Raw genomic sequence first — 20,359 nt, forward strand, 5'->3', positions numbered from 1 at the left:
AACAGATTGATTCATACATTCATTTTAAATTTGTTCATAGCATACTTGCTACCGCAAGGTCATGTAATGTTCACAACCCAAAAGTACAGTAACAGTATTTCGGACATCGGAATAAAGAGATGCTGCGGTCAAAGTAAATACAAGCATGCGCGGCTTGCGCTGACGAGGAGAGGAGGAGGAGGCAGTAGGGGGAGGGGAGTGAGGAGGGGGCCTGCGCCTGTTTCCCTTGGAAGCAAGTAGGAACCATATGGTTTCAAAGCTCGCTCCGCAAGGGAATCGCCAAACGTGCACGCGTCGCCATTGGAAGCAATGCAACGCGTGCACGTTTTTGGGGCCAAAACGTAATCGATTAGAAGAGCTCTTTTTCCTATACAGCACATGCACGCTGCGTAGGTGAGACCTAAAAAGTAGTTCTCAAGGAGCTTGTCTTCTCCATACTCGACTACAGAATTAACCCATCAGATCAAAAATTAGATAAAATCACTCCTGTTCTACGTTCCCTTCAGTGGCTTTCGATAGAGTAGAGAGACCAATTTAAAATGGCATACATTATGCACAGAGCACTTTCCTCCCTTCACCCTCATACCTAACTGAGAAAATGAAAATTTTAGGAGCTAATCAGTCCATTGTCCTAGAATCCCACATCTTCAAGAGGGAGTTATACATGTCCCAAACTCCCAATCCTTTTTAGGAAGAGCCTCAAGAATCTGAAACTCCCTCCTTCAGAGCCTCTGCACGACCTCATGTCAAGTTTCCTTCAAAAGGAACCTCAAGTCCCTCTCATTCGAACAGCACTTGGCCTAACTGCACACTTTTCCAGCAACCTTCGGCTACAACTTAGCCTATGCATGCACTGTTTATTGATGAACCTTACATGATACACTGTATGCCCCACTGGGGCAATAATGTTGGCTGATATTACCTGTACTTGTTAGTGTATTTCCTCCTCATGAGCGGTACCCTGTTGCTCACTCTTTTTCTAAGAATATACCTTTGTTTTAGCCATTGGTTACTGATCTGTGATGAATCTATTATAAAGGGCTGTAATGCCTCAGGGCCTAGTCCGCGCTATATAAAACCACAAAAATAAATAAAGAAACATGTCTGGTTATACGTGGAAAAGCAGTCTGCCACCCATGGAACATTTTGCAGCAAGCATTAGGGAAAAATTTTAATATCTAAAGAGCACAGGTCAACAATCGTAAAGTCTACAGTAAGCAAATCTGAACATATTTCCTCATTAAATGACAACTTTATGTAGGAGGGGCCAGAATATCTAGATTACATCACTAAAGGTACCCTTTTGCACCAACATTTCCAGATATCAAAGGTAAAAGAGGCCCCCTCGCTCAATAATATTACAGACACTGCTTTCATCCCTGTTCTTTACACCTCTAAATTATTGTATTAAGTGTGTTAGTCAACAGATGCAAAAAGAGACTATAATATCCCAAATGGATTAGGTTGTCACACAAAAGCTCAAGATTAAAAATAGTATTAATGATGACATGAAGTGAGGTGGTCACCCAATCAGGTTGCATGCATACTTTTGTAATTTAGAAGAAAAACTGATCCCATCTGACAAGTGCAAACATGACCAGTGCACCCGTCTTTCACTGCATATGCATATGCATATGCTGAGGCTAAGGTTTGTGTGAATTTGGGTCCACATAAACCAAAGGTCCAAAGCGATCTGTCATTTTTTTAAGATTCATTAAAATGTTCATGAACTATCTAACTTATTTATCAAAGACATACTTATAACCTTTCAATACTCCAGCTAGAGCCGTATCCAAGGCAAAGAACTGTTCATCAACTCTGCCAAAGTGATCAAACACCCAAATTACAACTCCATGACCATGGACAATGACATCACGCTGATCAAGCTGTCTTCACCCACCACCTTCAGCGCGCACATCCAGGCAGCCTCCCTGCCAATCAGTTGTGCTCCAGCCATTACCGAATGTCTGATCTCAGGATGGGACAACACTCTCAGCAGTGGTAGTCAGTACACCTTACCTAACCTTGGTATACAGAGTAATTCTTTAGAAATAATATTTTAATTAAGAGTATCATTGATAAAATACAGAACAGCAAAAAATGCTAATGTTTCTGTACCTAACATTGGCAATTGCAAATATTACCTGCCTGAATGGGAATTAGATTTGCTACACCAAGTGTATCTGAGCTCACAATGTCATGGCTGTAAGTGAGCAGATAAGCGCTGAATTTTGACCTTCCGTCAGTGGCGGAAGTGAAGTCTGAACAGGCACAAGTCAGAATGATTGGCAAAGTATCTGTGTTGATGTAAGGGAACGTGTTTTTGTTTCTCCGTCATATTCTTCCCAGATTGTTCACTTGGTTCTTATTTTACCTTGATTCCCTCACATATGAAAAGACTAAATTAGCCACATTTCTGGCATGTTCAGTGTCAAAGAGTCCACAGTTCCAAGAATAACCTTCTTGTCTTGAGCCCTGGCTTAGCATTTAGTGATCCCTGAAGATTAAGCCAAGCTCTGAAGCTCTTGTGCAGGTCCCAACTTGGATATTTCCTTGATATCCTCTCCACAGTCAGTGGCACAAGCCAAAGATGAGCGACTGATCTGGAATACTGGGGAATAGAGGAGAAATAAGAAACCTAAGCCCTGCTTATAATGGTCTCGCAAGAAAGCTCCAATTCTTCCCTATGCCTGCAGCAACTTTTTCCTCTAACCAGTCTAAATTTGTTCATGCAGCACACAGTACATCAGCAGCACAGACATTCACCAACCTCTTTCAATGTGGGCACTATTGTAAATATGGATTTACCCTCATTTGACCTCAAGTGAGCACTGTTCAATTGACATTATGCATGGCTTCATTATTTGTAATAATTAACCATATGCTTCAGATGAAGAAAAGAGAATTACAACATCTTCACTAAAGTTTTCTTTCTCTCAACTGGATGAACAATGCAAACAGGTTATTACTTGCACGGTTTCATGCTCTCAGAATGAGTAACCCTACCACCACCTTCCTCTTCTTCAGTAGACAATCCTGATCTCCTCTAGTGCTGCAACTCTCTGATTCTCACTGATAAAGAGTGCATAGATTTATACCCTGGCAGGATCACCAATGACACGATCTGCGCTGGATACCTGGAGGGAGGCAAAGACTCGTGCCTGGTAAGAGGTCAAGCAAAATTCATGTTTCTGACACTTTCGAAAAGGGGTTTGAACTCCTAATGTTAATGCTCCCCAGTCACATATTATTTGGTTCACATGTTCGGCAATGAAGACTTTTTAGTTTAGTTACTGGAATTTCCGGACATCAAAACTTTACCAGCTTCTAGGATCAGGGATAGTGGTAAATTTGAGGGTGTTCAGGTGAAAAGGATAGTACAAAAGTCAGTCAGGATCCAAGAAAATGTCAATTTGAAGTTTCAATTCCAATTTGAGGAGACTTGTAACTTTAGACCTGTTAAGGGCAGTGGTAAGTTAATTCCCGTTTTGGGAATATAGAGAGACCACCTCATCATTAATGGGGTTGTGTGGATCCTTTTTCTAGAGGTGGGTACATTTTTAATTACATGGGCAAATTCAATGAAGTTTCCTGGAATTTCCATAGGGTGCCACAATTATATTAGCTCAATCTCTTCAGGTGGATCAGCTGCGCAAAATGGACAGGACATTAGGCTGCAAGTTATTTGTGAATTCCTGCCGTCTGCCATGTCATTTTCTTTCAATACTCTAGGGAATCCATCCTTAGGAAGAAGAGAAGTGAATGTATAACCTTAATTCATAGTATGTGACTAACTTCGAACTTCCAGTAACATTGTTTCTACTCTGGCACATTTTGCTGGTATATTAAAGATTTTTTTGAACAATACTAATGTAAACTGAAAAGGCAATGTTAGGCAAATGCTGAGAATGACACCAGCAATTAAAACAGTTTTCATTACATTAATAATTAGTAAGCAAGGGTGAGCTGGTGGAACTATTAATGGTGTTCAGCACATTGATTCATAAGCTCATGAATAAAGTGCCTGTATGATTTATCTAGGACGATACAGGTTGATTGATCCCTTTGATTGAGTGAAGAAACTTTCAACCAAGAGAGGATTGAAAGGGGGTTGAATTTTAAGATCTTTGGAACGACCTCCTCAAATGTGCTATTGAATTTGGTGAAGACAGTTTGAGAAGACAGACAAAACGCAGACTGATCAAACAGTAGTAACACAAACCTCTAGATCTTCAACACCATGCACATTTAATTGGGTGCGCTTGGAACAACCCTGGTCAGTGCACCATATTACAGTTAACGCGCTGCCCAAAGTGCAGCAACAAACTCACGCCTAAACATGGAGCAGCGGACTGGTGATTGAGTGCACGTGCCTGCAGGGGGATATTTTGGAAGGTTCCTTAAGACTTCCTTTCCGCCAAAGGTGCCCTTCTGGGGGTGCACAGACCTTGCATAATCTCTTTTTGGCACACAATGCGCATCCAAACTGCTCATTTACCTCTGTGCCATGCCTGTATTATGGCATGGGGTAGGCAGTAAAGTGTCCCCTCCTTCATATGGGCAGTCTTTTTGCAAATGAGGGAAAACAATGGCTGCATCTCTGCTACATGATCTTTTGTGTCCACTCCAGGAGCTAACCTAGTGCTTCAGTGTAAAGCGTGCACAATTTTTTTTATTTGTTGCTTACTCTCCTTACTACTCTAACCTTACTGGGTCCTTTACGATCAGACAGTCTACAGTACTTCCATTTACCACAGAAATGTTGATCCTCTGATGAATATTTCTCCGCCGATAGGAGGGGTGGAAATTAGAGTGACCAAACTCCATGTTAGCTGTCCAATGAGGACCATTAATTGACAGCCAACTCACAAATTAGAGATCAAATTTAAGTACACCACTATTAATTCCATGCTGTAAAAATAAAGAATAGCAACAGGAAGACCCAATCTCCTAAAGAAGTCAAGTTGAGGGAGTATTATACAAACCAAAAGCTCTGCAACAGCAACACAAAACAAGAGAAGTAACACCTGATGTTTGGTCAGAGTTCTTTGATTCTCCCTAAAACGCATTTAAATCATAAGTAACAGTGTAAATTGAAGAATCATCAGGACTCACAAATAATAGACTCAGACAGATATTTGTTTAATTTTGGCTATTAAATAAAAGATGGAAAATTCATAGCCATAAACCATTTCTTAAGAAGTTCAATTAAGAATATGACAGCTTTTAAAATAGAGGCAATCATTTAAACAGGTGTTCGAATCAGTAACTGTCACAGAGTTACAGAGTTCTACCACCATGAAGGCAGAAGGATAGTTTGCTGTCTAACAGCTCAGATGCTAAGAAGATGGGGGGGGTTCAAGTTTAGAGTCCATTAAGGACTAGTCAACTAGCATGGCAAGGAAATAAAGAAAAAGTAAAGTGGTTCAGCAAAGAAGGTTCAGTCCATCAGCTACCAACTATAGCATAGAGTAAGCACCCCAAAGTTAGAAAAAGGTCATCAAAAATCAGTCAGCACAGCATCCTCTCTCATGGAGAAAAAGGAAAGTATGCCATCACACCTCCTTTGGGGTTTCTTCTTTTATAAGATTTTTGAATTTGTCCCAATGAGATGGCATTACACCACCATCTGAAGACTATCACACGTCTATAGTCCCATAGTGCAACCTAAGAAACTTGAAACATCAAGATGGTTTCCTATGCTAGTCATGAGAAACAAAAGATTCATAAGTCCTCATGGGCCTAGTACCGATAAAAAGATTCAAATTAACTTGTCCATAGCAGTAGTGGAAATTCTATTCCCACAAGAATAATTCTCTGTGCACATTGAAGAAGCATCCAGGAATGTCAGGTTGTAGACATGTACAGGACACAAAAGCAACATTTCTCATATATAAAACAACTCATTGTATTTAATCAGGGGAAAGGTCAGCACTAGCGAAGATCTTTTTGAAAAAAAGGCCTTTGAGTTATCATTGCATGTTTAAATAAAATAAAATGAGCTTTAACCCAACAGCAAATATAATGAAATTAAATAATTTCAAATAAAGTATATAAAGAACTTTCACAAATCAGTATTACATGAAAATATCTAATGTTAGAAATGCCCTATAACCACACAATAATAGTATAAGTACATGTTTTCGTAAATTCGTTTTTCAAATACCGTTTATATAATTTCATAAGCTGTAGAAGCTCTAGTATTGCTGTGCAAAATTTTAGACTTGTACTTCAATTCTACATGTTTTTGCACCAACTTTGCTAAGTGTTACACTCTCCGCAGAATGCATGAAAAATACTATGCCACTTCACTTAACATTATATTTCCCATCGGCATACGTTAATAAGCAACATATCCATTATATAGTTATTAGTACAACTTCATTTTTATGTATTAATATTACTTTATGTATGGGTTTTCTTCATCTCGCGTTTTATAGCTTTTACCATGCTTCTACTACACTTGTCTCAGTTTCATGTGTCCCTAGATCTAAAGTGTGCAACATGTAATTTCAGATTTTCATGTAACGTATTGTGTATTAATATTTTGAAAATCCTGCTGCATCACTAGCAACAGAACAACATCTTAGTGATAAGCAGACTGACTGAAGCGGCCAGTCCATCTTTCATTTTGTGGTCCACAGCGTGGCCTAACTTTCAAAGGGGGACAGAGATCCCAAAGCAGCCAGGTGCTGTGAGTGACTGCAATCCCCTCCTCCCCGCAGAGAGGTGCACTAGGAAAAACTCATACTGCCACCTTCAGCAGACCAGATGTTCCCGGGCACTCACGGGGAACCCCCTCCAAATCTACAGGGAAGCCACAAGCACCTATGCAGTGCAGCTTATCTGCCTGCAGTGCCCAGAGTGTGATCAAAAGGCAGGGCTGTGCTCTAGCTACAAGAGAGGACGTCTGCCCCACAGCCTAGCAGGTCCCACCCTAGTTTAACACAATCCAAATGTCTTGTTCACCTTTCAGGATACTTTACAAATTTGTAGTATTCTTATCTTTCATCACAAAAAACAAAATTTCGCTGATGAAATTTAAAAAAACTAATTTTAACAGAATTTTATTGCATCACTTCTTAAAAGTTTATTATGCATACAAAAATGAGGAATAAAACAGGGTTAAACTCACAAATAAACCAGAAGTAAAGAGAAACATATAATCCAGCTAATGGACACTTTAGTTTTCTAGACATGTTCTTGCAGGATTTTTAAAAGTACCTCCAAGATGGGAAGTTACATTTTTTTTTAAAGAATGGAGGTGGTTAAAAAGAAAAAGATGATCGAGATAGGTAGACTGCAGCAGACATACAAACCAGGTGAGAGAGTGGATGCATAGAAAACACATGAACCCAAATAAAGCCACCACTATTCACACAAATGAGCACACACACATTCTCTCTCTGGTGTCCCGGGGCCTGGCTTACTATGCATCCTGAGTAACTAGGCAAAGTACCCATTCTGCACTTGACTCTCAGAGTTGTGTGGTCCAAGTAGTCCTAGGCATCCCAGGTGGGGGGAAAGAAGTGAATGAAAGGATAGTGAACACAAGCTCACAGCCCAAAATGCACGAAGCAGCAGCAATAAATCATTTCAAAAGGCAAATACTTTTATGAAAAAAGACAAGTACGTTATTTCTACCAGCACAAATAAAAAATACAACATTTACAAATACTTACACAGTCCCCCTTGAGGCCGGGGCTTTAAGGTTTCCATGGCAATTCCCTGTTCCACTACCTCCTAGTGATAGTGGTTAATCCCCATTCACTATTGGTAACATCCAGGGTAAGCCCCACTAGCAGGCTGAGTCTCAAGAGTCCACTTTGCCTCTAATGTCTAGTCAATAGTGTTCCAGTGCTGCCACGCTAACTTAGTAACAAGTTACCCCAGAGCCCACAGGCCTGAATCTAGTCTTATCCACACTGGCAGGCGTGAAGCGTCTGGAGTTTCTGAGTGTGCCCAACCGCAGGAGTTCAGGTGAGTTGGGAGCGTATGGGTCAGGCAGCTACACTCAGCAAGTGCAGAGTCTTTCACCTCACAGTCATGCTCCCAAAGCTCTCTGTGGCTCTCTATGGCTCGTCTTGTGGGGTAAGTATTCGGTTCTTCTACCAGCAATATGTGGCTGTAATAAACCTTTCTATGGTCCCTTTTCTTTGAGATGTGAGCATGTGCATCCATGGTGTCCTCACTTCTCCAGTGGGAGGTGGCACATCATTTTGCAGTTCTTGATGTTCCCATTGACCCCCTCTGACACACATGGTTTTCGTATCTAACAGACATGACCTCCTGACTGATTTGCATTGTAAAATGCTCGGTGGTGGCCCCTCCTGGCATACAAGGTCAACGTCAACTACTGCTCAAGCCTAAAGCCCTTACTGCATGGCAGTCTGTTAGAAAACAAGGCATTAGTTGTGTGGCCTGCACAAGTAATGGGTCTACATTTGGGCTTCACTAGGAATCAAACATCCAATTGTAGCATTGCAAAGCAGTCCAAGACGTACTCAAGGGAGGTGGTGTAGGCTAGTGATCACCATTCACAGATACACAATAATAACACTCAATAAATTACTGTCCAGTCTGTGCTTTTCTTCAGAAAAAGGCAAATTACATTTATTACACACACACTACTCAATACTGTGCAATCATTTACAAATATACATAAGCTGATGGAAATACTTCTTGATGACATTGTGTTAACATTCACACCCTTCCCACAAGAGGGGTATCTAGTGCCACCACTTTCATGTATAAAAATTATCTTGCCTCCAAATGCCACGGGTTGAACATATCTTGGAGTGAGGGCCCTTACCACTGGCACCAAGCAAGTGGCTGCCCAAATTATTTCAAAAAGCATTTCATAATGTAAACAAATGCCATAGTTACATACAATCCTTACTGTAAGCACCTAATACTGACAATAAAGTATAGAAACTTTAATCACAGTGGCTGGCAGTCTTGTTATTCAACTAAAGTATTAGCAAAAATACATGTCTAAGCATGACTAAGAGTGAAGAGTACTTATCATAACTGTTAGTATGAATAAGGCAAGTCAATTGCAGCCCCTAAAAGGCATAACCTTGAGGGGCTATTGCCTCAAAGTCACGAGCGACTTAGGCTGGGGACTTTCCAACTCTTTTGGGGTGGGAGCCTGTGCTGCTCCTTCAGCTACCCCGCACAGTTGCTTTAATTTGGTCAAGACCCTATTCCTCCGGGGGGACACCACATGCCCAAAAACAAGCCCTTTTCACCAAGAATGGGCCAGGCCCTGCAGGGCATTTTGGAGCACTCTCACCAGCACGTGCATATCTATCAGCCACTCCCCCGGAGAGAGCCACGCGGGATTCCCATGCAGGTAAGTGTCCTCTAGCCAAACTTTTACTTTTTATTACCCAGGCACCCCGCGTGCCTTTCTTGAGTTGGAGATCAGCTTAGGGAGCCCATCCCCAGAGGCTCTTGCTGGCTCCCTGCCTGGCCAGCACCCTTGCGTGCCACTGCAGGAGCCAGTCCTTCATTCAAGCCTGCCCGTTCATGCGAACAGATGCAGGTGCTAGGGTCGTCCTTACTGGGATGAGGAAGAGTGCAATGGCATTTCTCCCTCCTCTCTCCAGTCACAGGGGAGTGCAATGGCACTCCCCCTCCTCCCTCCGGCCATTAGGGCCCAGGGATTGGGTCCTAGGCCCCGTCCAGCTTCTCGGGGGTGTGACAGCGCTCCTTGACTTCATCCTCTGGGGGGCCCAAGGATGGGATCCCAGACCCCATCATGGGGAGGCAGGACAGCACTCCCGGACTTTCTCTGGTTCTTGGGGGCCCAGACATGGGATCCTGGGTGTCCTGCCAGCTTCGCAGGGAGGGCGACGGCATTCTGCGACCTTCTCTGCTTCTGGGGCCACATCTCTGGGAGCGCGATGGTGTGCTCCGGCTTTATCTTCTTCTGGGGGGCAGACCCTGGAACTTGACCCACCCCGGGGGCACATCAGAGAATAGCAGCAGAGCCAGAAGCGCGTCAGTTGGGTAGAGGTCAAAAGTCGCATACCTTCTGGGGGGATAGCTTGATCCCCGTTGGACCGATTTTGTCAATCTTGGCATCTTTTTGCTCCTGGTGGTCAGCCCTAGCCCTTGGGAGTACTCTACGTCTTAGCTCCAAGAGGATGCACTCCTCAGGGAGCAGGTTTTACTGGCTCCTGGCGCCAGCCTCTCACCTGGTTTACTCTTCTGGGCTTCTTTCCTGCGCAGAAACCCAGGATTTCTCTCAATCGTCCTGGATTTACTCAGAGGCACACTCCAGGGTCCTGGGGACGGTCAGGGGGTTCCTCCTTCCAACTGCCCATGGCATCAGCCTCCAGTCCCAGTGTTCCTCAGCAAGAGCACATCCCAGAGAGAGCTCTTCTTCCTGCACAAAACCTTTTAAGGAGAGGCAAAAGGTGCTAGCAGAATGCACCTCCGGCTTATCCTGCAGTGCAACATTACCTCTCTGCCCCTGTTCCTGCCTTTCTGCATAGGCCTCTGGGATAATTCAATATGGTTTTGTCCAGGGGACCCCTGCCACATGGTCTCTGAAAAGCCCACTTCCCCCTCTCGCTGACATCAGGTCCCAGACCTGGTGCCTGGCACCGGGTGACAGCTGACTGATTGATTCCCCACAGCTTCACCCCATATTGTCCTCCTGGAGAGAAGACCTCCACCCTTGGTAATGCTTGTCAATCAGGGATAAACCACTGATGGTTCATCTTGGGGATGAAGGTAATTAATTTAGCCTGGCAGGGTCACACAAGGCCTGAACTGTGGTTCTGAGCTGAGTCAGAGGAATATGGCATTTCTTGATGACACATGAGTGGTACGGATAAGATTCTGGGCATAGCAGAATGGTTCTATTCACACAACTTACAGTGTACGTTTGTGCATGTCTGGAGTTTGTAGTCCCAACAGAACTGAAACTGCATTGGGTTGTTTCCTTTTCCATAGGTGCATAATGGAGTTTTCCTGTAGTGGTGCAGTAAAGCACACTGACATTTCCTTACATGTGTACCCCCACATTATAAGCTCTCCTTCCTGTCACCACCCAACTCTGCATAGTCCGTTCCGCACCAGTATATCTGTTCCCAGCTCCTGGGCTGCGCACAACAGGAATATTCCCCGCGCAGATTTTACACGGGTGCACACATGTGTGCGCACATGTCCACATGTAGTCAGCCTTACCCGGGCTGCCTCGCAGCGGCCTTATCTCACAAGGAGGACAGTGGCAGAAAATACCATAGTCCACTTTTTACTGTAGGCGAGTCCCAGGTGATGAGGCTCTCCCACAGTAAAAGGTAAAAAATCAGGTGATCAAAAAGCAAAAATCCAGGTGGCTCAGATGGTTAGAACCACTTTCTCACACAATCATTTGGAGGCCTCTCCTGGTATATGGGGTTTGCCAACCACTACCATACAAGGCTACGACTCTTACCTCACTGCAGTCTTTTTCATGGCAGCCCCTCCTGACATATGGGATCACTGTGGCTCAATTCACAGTGGCACTCTCCTGGCATAAGAGTGTTGCCAACTCTGCCTTGCACACAGGCATTGACCCAATGAGTGCAGCCGCCATGTTCTTACACCTAACGCATGGAGTCCACTTGACAAGGCTCTCCACTAGACCTCACTCTCTCCAACACTCTCCTCTTCCTCACAGGAAACTAGCAGGCCTTGGTCCTCAGTCCTGGTGACGGGCAGAAGTCTTGCCAAGCTTCCCCTCCTCACACAGCCAGTTTGGCCAGTTTGGCTGCTTGGCAGATGACAATATTTGGGGTCTCAAACTCCCCATTTTCTAGTCCTTTCAAGGCAGCAAAAGTGTATTAGGGCCCGAGTCTTTGAAGTTTTATGTTGAGAGTCTTCTTCTTTTGAAGTGTCCACTCCTCTGCTTTCTCTTCCTCTTGAAAGGCATTCTGTCACAGGAGAAGTGACTCCAAAGCTGATAGTTCCACAACACAGACAATGGTAGGGACTAGAGTTCACACCTGGATGTCAACCATAGTGATATCTGCATCAAAAGGCTAGCTCTGGGCCACAGCCCTACTCTTATCACCCCCATCTTATTTTTTAAATTTCCCAGGCCCCTTCTTTGTGGTCTCTTACTGAATTGAAAAGCACCCTTTGAAATGTAGAGGGGAAGCCTGACCCTCCCCTTCCCAGTGTGTGTCCCACCCAGCTTACATGAATGCAGCACTAAACAAATCTGTCTGTCGAATTTCTCTACCTCCTTCCCAATGTTTAACCATGCAGGCCTGGGTCTCCCAAAATGGAACTCAGGGCCCTCCATGTATTCTATCATCCACGGACACACAGACACCCGGTACGTGTATACAGCATACAAACAATACACACTACTGTATCGTCCATGTACAGTACCACTTATAGGCACTCAAACATCTCGGACATGGATTTAATATGCACAAACTGCACTCTTCATGTATTGCACCATTCACTAGTACACATACACGCAGCACATCCATCTAGCCTAAATGCAGTGCACAGCACTACATCTTTCGTGTAATGTATCAATCATAGACACAGATAAATCCAGGGAATGCATTTAACATGCACAGACTGCACAGTACTGTGGCATCCCTGCATTGTACGTTCCCCAGGTACACATACATCAATCGCAGATCCAACACTCCTGTGCAGCACTTCACACCAAACTGATACAGAAGAAGGGTGAGTTAAGAACACAGCAGTGGAACTTTAAAAATGAGTGAGGCAGTAGGTCTCACTCCAGTACCTGTTCACTCTTACTGATCACTACACGCTTAACTCCTGGTGAAGGCAATAGCCTTTCACCAATATAAGGGTAGTACCTAGGGAGCTCCTCTCTCTCTAACAAGACTGCAATACATGAGACCAGCCTAAGTCATGGTGCACACACATGATCTGTGTTTGCCTATGACAAAAAAAATCAGCATGAGGGATCCAGACATCAGTACAGTTGGGTACTCATGTCAAAGGAGCATGTCCGTTGCCATGTAGAGGATTTTTCAACCCTAACAATAAATAGGGTAGGCTACAAGATCACCCACAGGGATCGCACCAACAGAGTAGGAGGAGAAATCGGCATTGTCCACAAGAACACCCTCAGAGTCTCGACTAACACCGACGACACCCTCAGCACCGCCGAACACCTGCACTTCCAGATCCACACTGACCCCAACACCACCCTCGTCTACAAACCCCCCCCCGGACCCCGACCACAGTTCAGCGACACAATCGCCGACTTCATCAGCACACACGCCCTTGCCTCCACGGACTACATCCTCCTCGGGGACCTGAACTTCCTCCTCGACAATGACACCAACTCCACCACCCTGATCGACAACCTTGCCAACCTCGGACTCAGACAGCTCGTGACAACACCCACCCACACAGCTGGCTACAAGCTCGACCCCATCTTCTCCGCAAGCTCCCACATCTCCTGCAACCACACCACCGAACTCCACTGGACCGACCATCACTGCATCCACTTCGCCTTCAGGAAGCCCACCACGCACCACCCCACCCAACAGATGCCTCGCCGCTGCTGGAGAAAAGTCACCGAAGACCAGCTAACCGCCACCCTCGCCCAGAGCTGACCTACCCACCTTACCAACCCCGACAACGCCGCCCGCAACTTCAGACAGTGGATCGACGACTGCGCCAACACCCTCGCCCTGCTCAAGAAACCCTCCAACAGCAACACCAGCAAGAAAGCCACCTGGTTCACCGAAGACCTCCAGGCCTCCAAACGAACATGCCAAAAACTGGAGAAGGACTGGATCCACGAACAAACACCGGACAGCTGCACATCCCACAAGAACGCCACCCGCAGACACCATCACCTCATCAGATCTGCCAAAGGGGCCTCACTCAAAGACCGCCTAGATAACAACGCACACAACAGCAAAGAGCTTTTCACCATTGTGAAGGAACTCTACAACCCCAGCTCCAACACCAATGACATCCCACCTTCGCAAGACCTGTGCGACTCACTGGCCACCTTCTTAAACTGCAAGATCGCCGACATCCACGACAGCTTCAATGTCACGACTGCCCCGACAACCACTGAGACCTCCGCCCCCAAGACCACCACCCGCACCAAACACCTGCTCTCCTGGACCAACATCAACGACGAGGACACCAGCAAGAATATCAACACCCTCCACTTCGGATCACCATTAGACCCATGCCCACACCACAACTTCAACAAAGCCAGCACAGCCATTGCACCCCATCTCCAGAAAGTAATCAACATCTCCTTCGAGACAGCAACCTTCCCAGGAAGCTGGAAGCACGCTGAGATCATCGCCTTACTCAAGAAACCCAAGGCGGACCCCAAGGACCTCAAGAACTTCCGGCCCATCTCCCATCTCCCGTTCACGGCAAAGGTCATCGAGAAAACCGTAAAGAAACAACTGACCCACTACCTCGAGGAGAACAGCATCCTGGACCCGCCCCAGTTCGGGTTCTGCAGCATCAGGACCCTGCTAGACAATGGAGAAACTACGGCCCTCATCCTCCTGGACCTGTCAGCCGCCTTCGACACAGTCTACCACCGCACACTATGAACACGCCTACACGACGCCGGGATCCAAGAGTAGGCCCTGGACTGGACCACATCCTTCCTCTACGGCAGAACACAGAGCGCCCGCCTCCCCCCATTCCGCTCCAAATCCACCAAGATCATCTGCGGCGTACCCCAGGGCTCATCCACGTCGCCCAACAGCACAACCTCAACATCATCTCCTATGCCAATGACACCCTGCTGATCCTCTCCCTCACCAAAGAACCCTCACACCGCCAAAACTAACCTCCGCGAAGGAATGAAGGCCGTCGCCAAATGGATGAGGAACAGCAGACTGAAGCTGAACTTGGACAAGACGGAGGTCCTCATCCTCGGTTCCACCCCTTTGGCCTTGGATGATTCCTGGTGGCCTACCACACTGGCAAAAGCTCCAACACCCACCGAGCACGCACGCAACCTAGGGGTCATCCTCAACTCCACCCTCTCCATGACTAAGCAGGTCAACACCGTCTCCTCCTCCTGCTTCAACACCCTCCACATGCTCCGCAGGATCTACAAGTGGATCCCCACCGAAACAAGAAGAACGGTCACCCAGGCCCTCGTCAGCAGCAGGCTGGACTACGGATATGCCCTCTATGCAGAAGCCTCGGCCAAACTCCTGAGATGGCTACAACGCATCCAGAACGCCTCTGCGCGTCTGATCCTCGACATCTCCCGTCGCAGCCACATCACACCCCACCTGAGAGACCTGCACTGGCTCCCCGTCAATTAGAGGATAACCTTCAAGCTCCTCACCCACGCACACAAAGCACTTCACAACACCGGACCAGCATACCTCAACAGACGACTCAGCTTCTACACCCCCACCCGCCAGCACCGCTCCACCAGCCTTGCCCTCGCCGCAGTACCCCACATCCAAAGAACGACCACCGGTGGCAGATCTTTATCCCACCTCGCTGCCAAGACCTAGAACAACCTCCCCACCCACCTACGGCAGCCCCAAGACCTGTTGACCTTCAGAGGGCACCTCAAGACCTGGCTCTTCGAGCAGTAGCAGCACCCCTCTAGCCCCAGCGCCTTGAGACCCTCACGGGTAAGCATGCGCTTTACAAGTGATATGATTGATTGATTGACTGATTAATTACTTAGTGCCAAACACCAGTGTTTATAGTTAGGTCAGAGTTTTCAAGATTCCAGAGGAATAGCATTATTTGTGTTGCTGTTAACTTTGGTACCATTTGACCAATCAGTATGAACCTTTATAAAAAAAAGTTTATCCCCTCATCTTTATCATGGAAAGTTTCCTGCCGATCCATTGAGCGGCGCTAGAAAAAGGGGGTATCAAACAATGATTTCCCAGACAAATTGCCACAGAAAAAAATTGACACAACTACAGAAAAAAACAAATTTGGCAAGAAGTTTCAGCTGTACCCAGAAAACATGCTTTTGAGATGTGATGTAAATCTGTTCAGCCATCTTTGTGAAATTTACTTTGAAAGACGTGCTTGATGTAGGCTTGAAGGGAGTAAAAAATTAGGCATATCTCGTTGGTTGGTCAAGTGGACGTCCTGCAGGACTGACACATTTAAAAATGTGGCTTTGCTGACTTGCTGCCTGTCACAAACAATGGATAAGGGGAGGTGATACTGCACCAAAACCACAAGTGCTGCCACCTCCTCTTCTAAACAAATGTGGTGCTGGGTTACTCCCTCATACCACCACTGATTAGGGAGTGGGACTGGGAGTGGTTGACCCAGAACTCAACATCTGCCATCACCATAACTGGGAGGGCAAGGTGGTGACAAAATGAACTAAGCAGAGAGGGGAAACATTTGTAAAATGTAAGCCAAGTGGCAAAGTGAGGGAGAAAAAACAATTAAAGAAAGTTGAAAAAATGGGACAGGTAGACAAGAATAGGATGGATGGAGAAGGAGTAGTGAGGAAAGTCAGGGAATGTGAAGCACGCAGGATCAGGCTAGAGTCACGCTCTAAACAAAATGGCAGCATGTGTCCTATATTGGCCATGTCATTTCACACTATGTACCTTACTACTATTTTGGTGGTTCATGAACTGCTGTAACAGGGGTACGAATGCCGCAAGCTCGGCGGTCTGACCACCATATTTGAGATGGGTGGGTTGCATTTGGAAAGACTGTGGCTGAACCGCCGGCACCACCAGCACACCATAGACCACTGGGGTCATGGTCGGGAAAACTAGCTGCCATAAGGTGGTACAGGGGGGTTTCACCGCCCTCTGTATTATGAGTTAGCTTTTCGACAAACTGACCATAGTAGTGGGACCGCCAGCTTCAAGTTGGAGGAAACAAAGGATTTGGGGTACATACTTATCCCTTTCTTAAAGTCCCCCCTTCACAGCAACATCTTCACCCCGAGGATTGCCACCCGGGTTGTGGCTAAGTACTGTTGAGTCCTTTTTGTACCATATACCCATTGCCTGCACTGCCCACATATAGGCCCTACTCCGGCTGGGTAGGTGGTATTTTTCCACATGTATCCATTTCCTATATATGTGTGCATCCAACACATATGCAGTCAAAATGTTCACACAAGCATCAATACATATGGAAAAGTAGTCACCACTACCGCAATATCTCCGCAGCCACAACAAGGGCACCACAGTAAACTCGTAACATGGTGGTCAGAAGACTGCTGTTGCTGTAGTCTCCTGGCGGCTGCAATGTTCAGGTAGTCGGACCGCCAATCTCATAATAAGGCCCTATTTTTTTCATGTGAAATTCTCTGTTGCTTCATTTTTGTGCAGGAGATGCATTTCACATAGTTATGTATAATTTTGCATACTTTTTGGGAAATTTGGCACAATTACGTTACTGTAAATTGCATAATTTTTAGACTTCATTACTTTTGACTCACAAGATTCTTTGAGTTGCATGGCAGAAGGCATAATAAAGATGATAAAACTAGAGGTGGAAACAACTTCCATAATGTATCACTAGAAGGAATAACACTTGCCTCTGTGTCTTTCAATAAAAGCAGTTCGTTTTGGAAATGGAATGGGTTTGAAATTCTGCATCTTATAGCTAGGCCAGTAACTCCTATTTTGATTGTTTATAGCATATCCAGTACAGAAGTGGAAGAGAGAGCAAGAAACACATCGAAATGTGTAGTCACTTGACCAATCTACTGCCTTTAGTATATCCTTAGAAAATCCTATAACTTATCTCTTGCAATGTATCCTGTAGCTGCTGTAGCGCATCTCGAACAATGCCGTCTAAAAATGGATATATCTTTCACAAGCAAAACTATAAACCACTAAACTGATTTAGATAAAGGATGAGTTGAGACTGCATTGCATGGTTTACAAGTTATTACATGGTCTTAAAACTAAACAAGTAGCTTAGAAGTATTTAATTTTTGAACGGACCGAGGTGCCAATATATCAGTTTGCAAAATACAGATTTGCAAGGGTCGCAATTCTACCTACCTCATGAAATTAATGAGGAAGAGCTAACACATAAACTAACGTCCTTTAAACATTACAGAGTGTGTATACCTATTGATCAAAGGGTTAAACAATCCCACTTCTACATAAACCAATTAATTTTTATTTTGTAAAATCAAAATCACTTCAATACCTAAATACCACACCAACCCTATGTAAACCCACAAATGAGGCACATTAACACCACCAAACATCCCTTTAAAAAAACGCAAATACAGTACAAATAACATAAATTAAAAACAGAGAAGTAGCAAACTTGAGGGCAATAAGTTCTGACACAAAAGGGAAGCCACCCTCCTTGTTGATCAGTATTGTTGTCCAGATCAGATTTCCTTAAAAAACAGAAGACAAGAGATATTTGGCAAAACAGCAACAGTTTGTTTGATTAAAAAGTTCAGCCAGGAGAACTGTTACAGGCACTAGGTATGAGGACTGTCTCAATTTACATCAGGTTTGTGGCTTCTTTAAATATTACAACTGCCATAAAAGGTTTCTGCTGTACCATATATGGTGAGGAATGCTGTCTGCTGCCTTTAAGGTCATAAATTAATGGTCTATGGTTCCTACAGGTGGGCCTTGACCTGAGTGGCCACAGTTTAGCCAGTGGTGAATGTACTCAGATGTCTGGCATGGGGAGCATGTGATCACTATATGTGCTAGGCTGTGATTGGCTATGTGTTCCTAAGTCATGTGGCATCGGAATTTATGATGATTTTAGGAGCGCCTACCCCCACTGTCCATGTGTGCTTTATTGGGGCAATCTCCCCTAACCATTGTAATGTTGTGGCACCTATCTGTGGAATTGATCAAGAGTTTCCTGCCAAAGTGTTTGCTGCCAGCTATGGACCCTCCCACCTGTGACCCATCAATCAGTAATCCCGGGCCCAGGTCACAGGGCCTGCCTGACCACATACTTGTGTGTCGAGGTAGATGTGGAGTTCAGAACGGGTGATTCTGTTAAGAAAGACAATAGTGCATTTTAGTTGACACAACGCATTGATATCCATATTAACTGGTAAATGATGATAAACTTTATATTATTTTTCCACAATTCAGTCCTACATATGTTTTGTATTATTTTAATAATTAGTTGACAGTGGTGTCAAGATCTACTAAATATATTTGCTCTGGAAGTGCATGTGGGTCTGGTGAGTTGGATTTCATAGATGAAAATGTTCCCTGTTTGGAGGTTTAGAGTAAAATGCACATAAAAATGTGCTTTGTGCATATGATATTGTTTAATGGCAATGTAATGTGTTACTATTAAAGAGAACCAATGCACGATGCCCACCTAAGGATTACACGTGAGGCTTTTTTTCATTGTTTAATGATTAATGTTTTGATTGTTTGTGCCATTTGCAGGTATCTCTGAGCTGTCAACATTATATCTCGTTTAGATCTCTTTTATTTTCACCTACTATTTTTCGATTTACGAGTCTGTTATCAGTGGCTTGCATCCCCCAGGTGTTCAATCTCTGGGAGGTAATCTGATGGGCCACAGGGCACTTGAAATAGGACGGGAATGTTGAGCGTTGTTTCCTTCTTTTGGGATGTGAAAATACTTTAAAACTCGTCTGAGATCACACTAATATGTAAGCAGGCGGCTGCATATTTGTAGCGTGGTCTCCCATCGTTTGAAATGTTTTTAGATGCGGCATGAAGATTACTTACATTTACGTTTTTTAATTTATGAGGATAGAAATCTGCTGTCCCAGAACTAAAGGAATAAAAAAATAAACATGTCCTTAAATCGGGGATTGGCCATATCGCTCGATGTGTTGTGGTTGATTCAGTTATTTGGACATGTTACAGATACAAAGCGTAAAAACAGGTGATTTAGGGGTGTAGTAGTCCCTTGTATGTTTTTATTTACCGACAATTAGTTCATATATAATGTTCAATTTCTTTGTCTTGGTCTGCATATAGTGCCGTTTCTCGACAGATGTAATTGGAATGAGAAAAATACACTTGATTGGAGCGGAACATTCTCAAATTAATGTTTGATATGCTGAAGAAACAGCTGTTTGTTCAATCAGGTCTATTCTGCCATTAACAAGGACTTATTGTGTACTTTGTTTGCCCTTATGTAGGCCAATGACTTGCTTGATATCACAGGGTTGGGTCTGGTTTAAAACCTTTTTTGGGAGGCTTTATGTATATAACCTGGATGAGATATATATTCCAATATCTATAGTATAGTTTTTTTTCTTTCTCATATCTTTATTTTTTGTTCCTTTCTCTCTTTCCTTTCCTCCATAAAATAGATAGATGTATGTTTGTTGCTGGTTGCCAAATGGTTATTGATCTTTGAAACAAGTAACCAATGTAGAAGAGGTTTAGAA

The 20,359-nt window shown here is 44.5% G+C and overlaps 1 pseudogene; it reads left to right on the top strand.

The window, feature by feature from the left end:
* The window catches only part of LOC144820153 (serine protease 1-like), a 45,388-nt pseudogene extending 26,727 nt beyond the window's left edge, over positions 1-18,661 (top strand).
* Positions 18,662-20,359: the final 1,698 nt, after the last annotated feature.

The sequence above is a fragment of the Lissotriton helveticus genome, chromosome 2_1 (genome assembly GCF_964261635.1).
Source record: "Lissotriton helveticus chromosome 2_1, aLisHel1.1, whole genome shotgun sequence".
Taxonomy (NCBI): Eukaryota; Metazoa; Chordata; class Amphibia; order Caudata; family Salamandridae; genus Lissotriton; species Lissotriton helveticus.